We start from the raw sequence: 14,284 nt of genomic DNA, 5'->3' as shown, positions 1-14,284 counted from the left end.
TCCCTACATAGAGGCTCAGGATGCGTGGAGCACTCCCTACACAGGCTCAGGATGTGTGGGGCACTCCCGACACAGAGGCTCAGGATGCGTGGAGCACTCCCTACACAGGCTCAGGATGTGTGGGGCACTCCCGACACAGAGGCTCAGGATGCATGGAGCACTCCCTACACAGAGGCTCAGGATGTGTGGAGCACTCCCGACACAGAGGCCCAGGATGTGTGGAGCACTCCTGACACAGAGGTTCAGGATGCGTGGAGCACTCCCAACACAGAGGCTCAGGATGTGTGGAGCACTCCCGACACAGAGGCTCAGGATGCATGAAGCACTCCTGACACAGGCTCAGGATGTGTGGAGCACTCCCAACACAGAGGCTCAGGATGCGTGGAGCACTCCTGACACAGGCTCAGGATGCGTGGAGCACTCCAGACACAGAGGCTCAGGATGTGTGGAGCACTCCCGACACAGAGGATCAGGACACACAGAACACGGCTGACACCTCTCCTTCTTTCACACCTGTCACTCAGCATGGCAGGGAAACCTGTTTTCTAGACCCTCAGGGGCATGCAGAGCTGACCCAAGTCTCTCTTCCCATGTGCCATCATCTGTCACCTGGTCACTGTGAATGACGGCACGGTCTCTCTCTTGGTCCTCTGCTCACGTGCAGAGCCTTCCACTTTCTGCCTTTCTCCTCCAGCCACCTTGACCACATCTCCTCTCTGACTTCCCTTCACTCCCCCAAACCTGCCAGTCACATGCCCACCTGTAGCCCAGGCTTAGCACTGTCTGTTCCCTCTGTCTGAATGCTGTTCCTTCTGACACCTTGGTTAACTCTTTCTCCTCCTTCAAGACTTTGCTTACATGTTAATACCACCTTCTTCAGGAGGCCTTCCCTACTTCCCTACTTCAAATTACACACACCCATCTACATTTTCATGGGGGATCTCCTTGAGCCCCATCCCCCAAACCTCTAATTTTTTCCTGTAGCCCATTTTAACTTGGAAAATCCTCTGTCATTGACTTAGTTTCCCGAGTTCCCACTGAAATACACACTCTGTGAGGGCAAAGGTTTTTGTCTGCTTTGTTCACTGGGACATCCTGTCGTATGCTGATGCTCAATACATATTTATTGAAGAAATGAGAGTAGTCAAAAAAGTGTTCATTGACAGGGAGTAAGATCAAAGTTAGGACTTCAGGATCACTTATCCAGTGGGAGTCCACAGAATCCTAGGATCAGCACCTGTCTGCAGACGGATCCTGAAGTCTAAGGCATAAGCAGGCACAGCGTGGCTGGGCTGGTTGCTGCAGAGGTTTGAACAGAGGGCTCTTGAGGCCTCAATCTGGGCGTTTTCAAAGTCCTGGGCTGGCCCACCCCGGAGGGGGCTCCAAGGCCCAGAGAATGGGAAAGCCTTGCTGAGGTGGTGCAGGCTGCTAGCAAAGAGCCCTGATGGGCGCCTGGGCTGAAAATGAGGCTGCTGCTCTTTCCGTGCCCCCTTCCAGGAGGGGCTCCCATGCCAGACCCCAAAACGCAGATTTGGCCCGCCAAGTGACAGGGCACCCTGGTCTCAAGCAATAGAAGAGCCTGAGGAGGAAGATGTGTTTTGGGCTTGCTGGTCAGGTGATGTGGGGTAGAGAGAGACCAGAAGTTGGCAGGAGGCCTTCCCAGGAGACATTCCTCAGCCCCAGGTCCTCAGGCAGCTACCCCCATCTCCAGCATCACCAAATTTAGCAAATAAAAATCCAGGACGCCCAGTTAAATTTGAATTTCAGGTGAACAACAAGGTTTTTAGTATAAATGTACCCCACATATTGTATGTATTGTTTATCTGATTTTCAAAATTTTCTGGTTTTCTTGTAATGTACCTGGCAATCCTATGTCTAGAGCACAGTCAGGGGTAGGGACAGGGCTCCAGAACCCATCCCCAAAGTTCTCTCCTTCCCCAGCCCCAGGGGTCTAGGAAGATCCTGAGTAAAGCCAGCCCCTCTCACCAGAGCCAGGCAACCAAAGCCCTTTCCTCTCCCCTATGGGCACCGGGGAGCCTCTCACCTCCCACCACTTTGCTCTTGCACCCATGGCCTGGTGAGGCTTGAATTCAGGGCATCTTCTGAAACATCAAAAGAAGCATTTAACTTTTCCCTGGGCAAGGAAGCCCTGACTCAGGATGGAGTTGTCTGATCTTCCTGGGAGGGAGAAGGGAAACTCCAATACTCTGTCTCCCTCTTTCTCTCTCTCTCCTTTTCTTTTTTTTGGCTGAGAAGTCCATAGCAGCAGAAAAGGCAAGATCCCAGTTATTTTTCCAGTAACTGACCTATTACACAAAGTTTTAGAGAATTGGAATATTATGGAACATGCTTAATGTGAAACCTCTGCTGAGCACTGTTCAGTCTGGGATAATCCTGAGTTCATGTGTGATTCCACCAGACCTACTATTTCCTCTTATCCCAGGGCAGGTGTGAGGAGGCGACCGTGTGTTCCCACGTCACAGTACGAGGGGCTGAGATCTGGCTCTGCCAAGAACGACCTGTGGTCACCCAGCCTTGTCTGAAGTGTAGCAATAGGATCAAGCACTTTCCTTCTGACTGTTGCTTTCTTAAGCAGGAAAAAAATCTGCATTTCACTAATCAGGAATGACCTCCTGATGCTTCCTCTCATCCCCCAGGGATCCGCAGAATTTGGGTTGAGACACCGTCTTCCCTGACCACGGTTTCTTTCAAGGTGTGGCCTACTTAGCCGAATGAGCAGAGCACATCTATAATTAGAATTGTATGCAAAATGAAAAGGCTCTTTAAGGAACCTCATAGTCTTAAGCATCTGTTGCCATGGAAGCTGGCAAGCAGCTCCAAAAATCTAGAGAGGTAAGTGACAATTGCCCACTGCTAAAGGGCCCCTTTAAATAAAGTTGCCTTTTTTCTTTGGATTCTGAATAAATATAAACCTGGGTTTTTAGTGCAAAATCCTGATTTCAAGGTTATTGATGCCATACTAAATTAATACAGTCTGCGACAGCACACACCACCCCAGCAAAGCCGGGGATACTCCTGTCTTCTGAAAGCTTGACATTTGTTTTTCATCATGAACTTAAAGGTCAGGAGCTACAGAAGGATCAGAGTATCTGCCTGAGTTTACATTTACATGCATTTTATTTTATTCCCACACGCGCTTTTTATGAGATCCATCACCAGAATAAAACTGTAGCTCTCCCGTATTCTCTGGGCTGGCTAAACTAGGAGAGTTGTCAAGCTGCTATCTCTACATAATTTGAATTAAAATAAGAAATATATGCTGATTTGATATTTCAAAAGCAATGGCTTTAAGTTTGACATTGGCTAAAACTGGCCGTCACAGAGAGGGCGCACATTTCTTGATGTATAAGATTGGGGGAAGGGGCACAGATTGGAGACAGAATCTAGTCCTGTTGTGCACTTTTTGGTTAAAGCCATAGACCTCTCGCTGTCCAGCTAGTCTCTGCATGATTAGCCAATGATCAATCCAGAATCGATGGGAACACACACTGCTCCTCTTTCTCACAAATGGATGTTTTGGCTGTGTCTGTTTCTTCTCAAGGTAAGTGTGCCACCGTGCTCTGTGTTACTATGGTAGCCTCTCCCTTTTTTGTGATACCAAATAACATTTTATATTTTTACCAAAATACCTGTGGAGCTGACAGAGCATGGTGCATTCATTTTCCATGATTTTGTAGTGAGGGAAAAGGCTAGCATGAATAATTCAAAAATAATGCTGAGACTGTTCAGATTTAGTATTGGAGAGGTCATCACAGTTGGGAGAAATGAGCTAAGAGACTATTACTATTCCACGATCTTTGAATCTCAAGGTGACATCATTATTATTTCTCTCTATCTATAATGTGGTGCTGCAACCAGCTTATTGCTGCGTTTCTCATGGAGGGGAGAAAGATGAACTACATACAGACCTCAAAATGTGAACCATAAGCATAGTGCCCAATAAAGCTGTTATTAACAGTTCCCACTGTTTTAGCTGCCTGCTTCCAGGTCAAGCAGCTTTAAAAATGATAACTGACATTGAAAGTTTGAGTAAAGACCATTCATTCTAAAGGGAGCCATTGCTTAGTCACATGACTCGGACTCCTTAATAACACTTGCTAATCTCAGACTGAACTGCGGAAAAGTGCCCTCATGATAAGCTTAGCCCTGAGCACACTGGACAGATTGAACACAAGTGCCAGGGACAGCCTGGAGAAACAGGTTTGTTACAGGACCCAGGTCCACCACAAGCACACCTGAGCAAGCATAAAGCAATCTCACACAATCATATTTAATTTATGCTTATTTTCAACCACAAGTGCCAAGATATCACCAAAAAAAAAACACGTGCTGGAGTAGTGTTTACAGCGCTTCTTTGCTGGCCATTTGTTACCACCACAAAATCAGTGATAAATCTTGCTTCCTCTGGAACAAGATTAAAAACATCTCTACATTCAAAAATATTAAAATGGAATAGAGCAATTACTACTGCAAAATCCCTTTTCCCTCCTACCCCCAAAGGGTCCCTCCATGTTTAAAACATCTTTTTTACTTCATAGAATTTTACAAGCCTTCCCACCAGCTTACTTTTTAATTAAAATGTCCCTGTTAGTGTCAGAACTCAGAGACATCGCATTTGGTTTAAAGGTTTAGCAGTCTGCAGCATTTGTGATTTTTGTAAGAGGGGATATAAAAGCACCACAGATTTCGTCTTTTAAGTGATGCAGAAACATTCTGAGTCTGTGTTCCTCCCGCTTCCTTTCCCCTGTTCCCACTTGCCTGTCACGCGGTCAGGTCCCCTCTGACTCTCAGAGGTAGCTGCCAGCAAAAGACACTCCCCGGCCTCACACCTGAAGCCATGCTGGTTTTTTTTGCTTTTGTTTTATTTTCAGGTAATTTTGATAATGAGGAATTATTTCTGTATCTACTATCCAGTGACTACTGATTCTCTGTTTTATTTTCCTAAATTTTATTTAAAAATTTATAATTTGGAATTTATTGTGAAATGTGAAGTTAAAATGAAATATGTGTGTGACCGTCATAGTTGGTTGACTTCCTGAAAGTCACTTCTTCTCTTCTTTTGCCTGTCTTTACCTCCCTCTCTCTTCTCTGTCTTCTTTTCAGAGGCCACGCTGGGGACTCGTCACCGGAGGTTGCTGCTGGAAGGGTGAAAGAGTCCGCGTGTGCTCAGAGGCAGCTGGCCCCTTCCAGAGCTCCTCTTCTGTTGCTTCCGTCTGTGCCGCGCACTCAGGCCTGTTCGTTGAGCCAGCCGCAGCTGGGTTCCTGTCTCTTGCACCCAAAGGGCGTGTGCACCCACAGCACACTGCCCGGTGCACACTGGGGCTGCACAGAGGAGGGTGCGCTTGTGTCCCCGGCCAGCCAGGCTCCATGCACAAAGCCAGCTGTGACTCGGGAAGGCTGGCGATCAGGGAAACCTGCCAGGCCACACCTGTTGGATGTGCTGTTGGTTAGTAATGTTTAACTGAGAAAAACACAGAATTCATTCTTTTCAAAATAGTAAAGAAAAAATAAGAACATGGAATCCAGGAGGCAGTATGGATAAAGGCATACAACTCAAACAACAAATACACACGCCCGGCACGTAAGGTGGATAAGAGTCGTTTTACGGACTGTGTTTTAACCCACTGTATTCAGACACCCAAATTCTCAGAAGTTGCTCTGCCTCGGAGGGGTGCCCCTGCGCACAGTATGGGCAGTGCCTGTGGGAGCCACCTGAGCCCTGCAGAGGGTTTACTCTGATGGCTGTTAGGGCCTCGGCATGTCACTCAGTGCCTGTGCTGTGTCTTGTGAATGTTGTAATAAACTACCACAAACTTCAGAAGCTCATCCGCTCAGAGTTCTGGAGGCAGAAGGCTGAAATCACCGCGTGGCAGGGCGGCTCCTCCTGAAGGCTCAAGGGAAAACTTTTCTCTCCTAGTCCTGGCGGTTTCCGACAAACCTGGTGTCCTCCGGCTTATGGAGGCATCACTTCAATCTCCGCACTGTTGCCACATGGCTGTCCTCCTAGGCCTTTATTTCTTCACTTGGAATTTCCCTGAATCTCTGTGCCCCAAATCTCCTTTCTATAAGGACAATAGTTGCTGGATTACAGCCTTCTCTAGTCCAGTGTGATCGTATCTTGACTGCATTTGCAAAGGTTCTATTTCCAAATAAAGTCACACTCACAGGTACGGGGGTTAGGATCTGAACATACCTGTCTGGGAGGCACAATTCTACTGTTTATAGATACTTCCTTGCCAAATGAATGTCTTGCTTCTGGGGCAGTAGGATCCACAGGCCACAGGAAGAGTTCTCGGGTGCAGTTGTGAACACTCACAGCTGCCCACCAGGTGTCCTGCATCTCACGGAGGATTTCTACAATGCTGCCACCAGCTTCCTCCTTCCCAGCCCCACACCCCACAGTAGCCAGAGACTCTGGGTCAGGCTCCTCTGGGCTGTGTGGAGCCCAGAGACGGGCCAAGGAGTTGCAGGGCCTGTGTGGATGCCCCAGGCTGGGAGCTTGGTGGGGAGGAGCTGGGCCCTGGTCTCACCCTGGGGGCCGCCTTTGAAGTTGGCAGCAAGTCTCATAGCACAGGGACGGCACAAAGCAGGGAGACCCAGGCAGACTCTGCACTCCTCACTAATGTCCTGTTCAAAGAGAATAGTTTGGGCAAACAGCTCAGTGAATAGTGGATGAGTGGCAGAGTGGGAAGCCCAGCACGACACGTGTCTACAAGGGCCCCGTCCTCCTGCCCTCTCTGCAGCCCTGCCCAGGTTCTGCCAAGTGGGGACGAAGCCAGGGAGGGAGGTGGCCCCTTGTCTTTTTTTTTTTTTTTTTTTTTAACATTTAATGTCTATCTTGCTGTCCTGAAGGTGCCCAGCACTGGCGCAGGTGGAACACAATTCAGTGATCAGCCAGGAGCTGGTTTACTCACCTGAGCCTGGGAGAGCCTGGAGGCAGACTGCGCAGGAGCCAGACTTTTCCTGCATGGAGACGACTGTAACTCTCTGAAGCTTCTCTCTCCAAGCTCTCAGAGGCTCTATCCCCCTTTGGTCCATAATCACAGCTAATGGGCTGGCCACAGAGGCGTCAGGGGCATAAAATGGTCTAACACTACATTGACTATAAATAGCAAAGCCATAAGTGACATTACTTTGCAGATAAGAAACAATCACATCATTAAGCAAAGGTGTTTAGTGTATCAGTCACCCTAACTTTGATTTATTGCAAGGCATTTGTCTGTCACCAGCACAATGGAAGCTATAATGCGGCTCAAGGGTTTAAAGAGAAAATTAAGATGAATATTGCTGCTAGCACTTGGGTTTGCACAGATACAAAATGGGTGGGCTTCCCCGGCTGCCTGCAGGGCTGGCCTCGGCCCAGCTTCCAGGCCCAGAGGCTAAGGACTGCCTGGGGGTGGGGGCAAAGCAGTGAGCCCTGGGGGCTCGAGGCAGGGTGCCCAGGGCAGGAAGCAATGACACCAGAGGGAAGAGCTCCCAAGAACCTGGCTTTGTGCAAAGGGAATAATGCATTCCCAAGGGCTAGGGCTTCCCCCTTTTCTTTGAGACTTTATAGCAGAAATACAAACTGGAAATGATGACTGGAGTTATTTTGATGAACACAATGTTCTAAAAAGCAGTCTTGTTAAACACAACTGCTCCTTCCTATATTCGATTCAGTTTGAATCTTGCAAGAAGTTTTGGAAACTCACTGGAGGTCAGGTTTGAGCCCGGCCAGGGATGTGAGAGGAAGGCAGGTCACGGTTTCTGTTCTCTGGGAACTTGTGGCCCAACCAGGAGAAGGCAGGGTCCTCGGCAGGCTGTGGCTGTTGAGTGAGTTGAATAGCAGCTGAGGCAGAGGTTCTGGTGGTTCAGTGTGGCAGGTGGCATGGGGTGGACTCCTAGGAAGACACACGTCCCTTCCAGGTGGGAAGATCAGGATAGGGAGAGAGAAGAGGATTTTAAAGGGCCTCAAAGGCTGGAGAGATTCAATGGGAACCAGACAGGGGACTGGAGGTTTTGCAAGGGATGCCTGTCCAGAGCTCTGCGTGGCTCCAGCTGGGGGCAGAATTCTAATGTGCTAGTTCACTGGCCACATGCAGAGTCGCTGGGAAAGAGAAGTCTGGAAGGATGGCAGGACGGCATGAGGAAGGGTGTTGAGTGGGCAGGGAGGGGGGCAGGTTGTGCTTATTTTAATTGCAAATGGGGTCACTGCATGAGGACATGCAGGGGGCAGGACCACTGAGAAACGCTGTCGAGAGGGGTCAGCCGTGTGAGGTGTGCACCCAGTCCAGCCCAGTCATGGCAGGTGAGGGAGCAGTGTAAAGGGGTCTCCTGCACAAAGGCCCAAGCCCCCAGCCCCCTGAAGAGCTCTTCCCAGTCTAGGCCACCCTGACACGTACACCTCGGATGCCCCAGGCGGCTGGCAGTTCCTGCAGGGAAGAAGGTCCAGTCTCACCCTCAGGAGCAATCTTGACACAGGTGGAGTCACCTGTGTCAGTGTACTTTGAATTTAGAGAGGGTTGTACTGTCTCATAAAAACCAAAAAAACACCTATGTCCTCAGTGGTATTTCCCGAGGATTTGGGTTGATAAAAGACATGCTTTCTACACTGCTGCAAAGTCTTCTAACCACTGGCTTAAATGTTCTATGCACATCTGAGCGGCCTCCTCTGGGTCACTTTTTGTAACTGACCACTCCAAAAGGGCCTCAGCATCGTGTTTCTCTGCAAGCCCTCAGACCAAACATCCCCTCAGCCAGCTTCAGGAAACAACGTCGGCCCCAGTGGGGGCCCCTTTACAAATGTGTGCCTGGAGTGTGAAAGATGTCTTGGGCCCTGCACTCATCCCACCAACGTCACCTGAGAGTCTCCGCCTATGGGTGCTGAGAGTGGGGCTGTAGGTGGGGCCAAGTGGGACTGGAGGACACGTGAGCCCTGGCTTCAGCCCCATGGCTGCTCACTGTCAACTGCTGGGCCCTGTGTGTCTCCTCTCGCTTATGGAGAGTGTTTGACCAGTGCATAGACCCCAGTTGGTTGTCCATTTAGACTTCCTGATTAAGGTCTCAGTGATTTTTTTCTAGTGTATGTCCCAAGAATACGCTCATTTTCAAAAACCTGAATGGCTGTTAGTACTGTAAGTCAGAAACATTCAGGTAAATCAACTGCCAAGTCTAGGGACCTCTGACAAATGGCAGATGGGCCACTTTCCTTCCAGATCCTGCGCATTCTACAGTGCAGTCCTATAGAAACCACTGCACAGTCGAACGTGCGGGGTCTGGAACCACTTCTGATGCCTTGGTTGGGGGATAGAATCATCTCAGGTTTTCCAGAACTAATCACCCAGCACCCTCCCTCTCCCCTCCATCACTCAAAGGGGCTTCCTTGAAGTGCCTGATGGCCTTGCCTTTTCGTCCTCTTCTGTTACGAGCTGCCGACCAGGGTCCCAGCCAGTCTGGAAGGGGTTGAGCTGAGTGCCAGGCATCCCTATCCAGCACTGCAGCCTGACCATTTCCCAGATGAGCCCCCCTGCTTGGATCTGAAAGCATGCTTCTTTATCTGTCAGCAAAAGGTAGCAGAAGGCAGTCCTTGGTCACTGGAATCAGACTGGAATCATTTCTTGGGGTCCCCTTTCCCTGAACTGGCCAAGACAACAGAACTTTGTGTATTTGATCATTTTGAAGCCAGACAGCTGGGGGTGCTGGTGGACCCACCTGGGAGCGGCACACCCAGATGATAGTGTCGAGGTGCTGGCGGGACCCACCGGGGAGCGGCACACCCGGATGACAGTGTCCAGGTGCTGGCGGGACCCACCGGGGAGCGGCACACCCGGATGACAGTGTCCAGGTGCTGGCGGGACCCACCGGGGAGCGGCACACCCGGATGACAGTGTCCAGGTGCTGGCGGGACCCACCGGGGAGCGGCACACCCGGATGACAGTGTCCAGGTGCTGGCGGGACCCACCGGGGAGCGGCACACCCGGAGGACAGTGTCGCTGAGGTAAGAATGTGAACGAGTGGCCTCTGTTGAATGCTCGTCAGCACGGTGCCAAGTGCCCTGTGTCTACGATTGTGTCTGATTCTCCTGACTTCTCTAGGCAGTGTGGGCACTGATTATCCCCTTGTCCACAAATCCAAATCAGATTGCAGCAATGTCCCAAGACCACAGGCTTAGTAACTAAGTATCAGAGCTTAGATTCAAAGGCAGCTCTGGCTGATGCCAAAGTCACAGTGGGGGGTGAACAGGCCCCCCAAATAAATTTCAGGCACTTCTAAGTATAGTGCTCCCACTTTGGTGGGCATCAGGGTTACCTGACAGCTTGCAGAGGATGCAGATTTTTAGGTCCCAACTTCAGGGGGCATGATGCAGTAGACTTACCTGGCTGGGGTCAGGAATCTGCACTACTGGGGACCCTGACGCTGGCCCGTGGCTCTGCAGTGTTAGGATGTGTCCAGTCCTTTTCCTCTGACCTTGAGCTGTGACTGGCGGAGACCAAGTGCGGTCCTCTGGCCTTCTGGATGCAGCTCCTCAGCCCTTCATGTGGCTCTCCCTAAAGGCCTGCTATACAGGGACTCCCAGACACATTCCAGTCCTGTTCCTCTGTGAAAGGGAAGCTGGGACCTACTCTGAAATCACTCCCCAGCAGGGAGGTGGTTGGGCTGCAATAGCCTAGAGACCCCACTTGAATTTATAAGATGTCACTGCTTCTCACTGCCAGGGTATAGGGCCGGCTTCCTCAAGGGCCTGACTCCAGGCTGTCATGGGGAAGAGTGAGGCTGCTGTTCTCCGAAGCAGCCCGTTCACCAGCCCCCAAGATGACCTTGCACAGTGGGGACCAGGAGTGAGAGGGAGAGGGGATAAGACACCGGGGCTTCTCAGACTTATAGTCAGAGCCCCCTTATCCTGGCGGAAGTGCTTTGATTTTCCTTGTCCTCTGAGTTTGGGGTTCAAGAGCCATAGGCACGCCTGGCAGGGTTGAAGACGGACAGCAGGTGGGCAGAGTTCTGGGCTGCACACTGTTGGTTGTGCTGCCTGGCAGTCTGCCTCACTCAAAGCCATTTGTTACTACTGCCTGAGTGCTTCACAGGGTATTTTGAGGACCCACCTGCATAAAACTTACCTGGGGTGCTTGCTGAAAGTGCTGACTCCTCCACATGTGACATTTTATAGGCACCACAAGGACACTTCTACTCAGCTCATCATTCTGGGGCTTCTCCTTTTATTAACACTTTCCATTGAGTCCGAAAAAAAAAAAAAGTGCTGACTCCTAGGCCAGCTGTCGGCACAGAGAGTGGGGTTTCTGGGAGGGCAGCCTGGTTCTTTGCATAACACTGATGCTGTATCCAGAACACATTTGGCTGCAGGAAACAGAATACCTGACCAGTAACAGTCTGCCCTAATGAGCAGAGGCTTGCATGTAGAATGTGTAGGAAGGTGAGAGCCACTGTCCGTCCCACATTCCTGGTGTGTCAACCTTTGTTCTGAAGCTTGTTGCCTCATGGTTGCAAGGTGGCTGCCACAGCTCCATCTTTTCAGTTCAAGGCAGAAAAGATGAGGAAAGGAGAAAAGAAGTATGCTAGCAATAAATGTCCCCTTTAACCAGAAAAGGTAAAGCCGTTCTAGAAACAAACAGCCCCATGTCCTGTAGGACACTTTTGCTTAAATTTCAATCACCAGAATTAGGTTTCGTGGTCACTTTTAATCACAGAAGAGACTGGGAAAATGGGGAAGAGCATTGATATGATCGGGTTAGGTCAATCATGGTTATCACCTGAAGCTGGAGACAGAAGCTGGTGTCTGTTAGTGAGTGGGGGGTGGGGGGCAATGGGTGACCCACGGTGTCTGTACACAGACGCCCACTGACCTGAAGAGGTAGCCTTCCGCACAGTAGCAAAGGGCAGGGCAGTGATTCATGGATTGCCAGGGGATGAGGAGGGCCGTCCAGGAAAATAGTTTCTCCTGCTTCCAGCAGCCTCTGTTCTTGCCCTAACATGCCTTAAATAACAACTTTCAATCAATGCCTGAGGAAAAACCACAGTAAACATTCGAACTTTAGTGACTGAGAGGACCCTTTCTATGGGGAAACGTGAAGGTGGAAGGGAAGATTAAATGCCTCGGCGCCTACACCACCAAGTGGAAGCATGGGCGGGAAGCTGGCTGCGTGGGGCGCACGGCTGGCCCGCCACTCGGGAGAATGGGGGGGGACACTGGGGATGTCAGGATGACACACCACACCTGGCAGGTGAGGGAGCAAGAAGGAAACCACGGCAACAAAAGGAAAGCCGGGGGAGCGACAGAGGCTGAGCTTTTTCCGCATGACAAAGGGGTGTGCAGCGCCAAGTCTCAGCGCCACGACTTCTTGAAGGGCTTTCTGGGAAAACTTTAATGTGAGCGGAATGTCAGTTTTCTAACTTCTGCGTAGAAGCAGGTGACAGGAAACATCAGTTGGTGGTGTTTCATATCACCAGTGACTCGAATTAATGTTTGCCTTCCTTCCCTCCCTCCCTCGCCCCCTCCTAATTCTACAAGCCCCACTTCATATCCAGTGGAACTTATATTTATTTGTAATCTCACTGCTTACACTCCACTGAACAATAAAAGAACAATAAACTTAATAAAAAGCCCAAGTGATTGGAAATTGCTCTGGGAATGGCAGTCCAGTATGAAAGCTATAAATTTACTTGTGTGCTCATGACAATGTCAGCTAATTTTTATGAAAAGCCCATCACAGAACATGGCACCAAACTCTGTGATCACTCGTGTGTCTGCCATCAGCCTTCCCCTGATAACACAATAGAAAATGCATCATAACGTGATGTTTCAAGCCACAGATTCATCTTGAAATGCTCACTCTTTCTAGGAACACTTCTTTTCTGAACCTGCCTTACACCTGAACTATGAATTAATCATTCCTTTTCTATCCTGTTACACAATGCCCACCAGTGCCGTAGGTACGGGGTGTGGGGTTGAGAATTTAGGAAACAACCACCAGAAATATCCCACATGACAAACTAGATTGGCCTACGTTTGTGAATCTAACTCAGGAAGACATAATTAGTCCAGGTCAGCGGCAGTCCTCCAGGAGCCGAAAAACTTAGTCTGAACACCTTTCTCTTCAACAACACACTTTGAAATAAATCACTGGGGGCCTGTTTCTCATTGTGCTTGGCCTAGTGGGAATACACGGTTGTTAGGTTGTCCTGGGATTACAAAGGGTAAGAAATTGGCCTTCCTTTTAGCATTTGAAAATACCCTTTTAGCCTGATCATTTCTGATGGTTTCTAACCTTCTCTTCAGATCTCCCAATATTTTTCATGTTCTAGGAAATCAGGCTGGTTAAAAAAAGAAAATACTTTAGCCACATGATTGAAATGAAAAGTAGCCATCTTAAAGAAAAATGCTCTGTGTAAATGAGCAACATCTCAGCAATGGTAATTTGTCCCCTGGCCGCAGCAAGTTTGTAAACTTTATGGCTGTGAGCTGAGGAGTGCGGCCCATCTGTCCTGACTTGGTATGATTATAATCATCCGTAGATGACGCTTCAACATTTACAGGCACCAGGGGAGGAGGGAAGGGCAGCGGGAAGAGGGGAGTTTAAAACTAACCCGAAAATAGTTGCTGCATCCATGGTCCCCACCAGACTGGCTGATTCACCTCCTCTCTCTGGGGTCCACTCATGGGCCTGCCACCGAGTCAGGGCCCGTGGACATCCCTGGAAATTCTCTTTGGCTGAACAAAGAGGCAGGCGTGCTCAGGCAGCGGCCTATCTCAAGGACTTTGGGGGCTAGTGCATGAGGGGGTGGGTGTGTGGGTGGAGTGAGGAAGGGTCTGAGCGAGGGACCCCAGTGCTTGGTGCTGTCTCTCCATTTGGGAGGGCTTGGCCTGTTGCACGGTCTGCAGACACCTGCTGGGGACCCTGGCCCCAGGGGCTGTGGAGCTGTTCACTCCTGATTGGCCACCTGCCTCCTTTGGGAGAAAGGCTATATTTGAAGCCATTTCCCAGAAGTCATGCCCCACCCCTGACCAGATGCACATCTTGAAATCCAGGAGGTAGTGAAGAACATTGAGCCAGACTCTCAGGGGCTGCTGGAAAGTTACAGAAATCTTCGGAGGGCCCAGCCTTCAGGTTTCCCAGGAGTTCTGCAGAGTGGGGGACGCTGGAGACAATGGCTCTGAGACCACAGAGGGCCTCATCTCATCTTATTCTTGGCGTAGCATGTGTCGTGAGGCGATACTTGTCCCCCCGCCCCTGCATTCCCTCTCCTGCCCTTCACCAACACGCCTGCT

The sequence above is a fragment of the Nycticebus coucang genome, chromosome 3 (genome assembly GCF_027406575.1).
Source record: "Nycticebus coucang isolate mNycCou1 chromosome 3, mNycCou1.pri, whole genome shotgun sequence".
NCBI classification, from domain to species: Eukaryota; Metazoa; Chordata; class Mammalia; order Primates; family Lorisidae; genus Nycticebus; species Nycticebus coucang.
Note: the sequence above shows the minus strand (reverse complement) of the source record.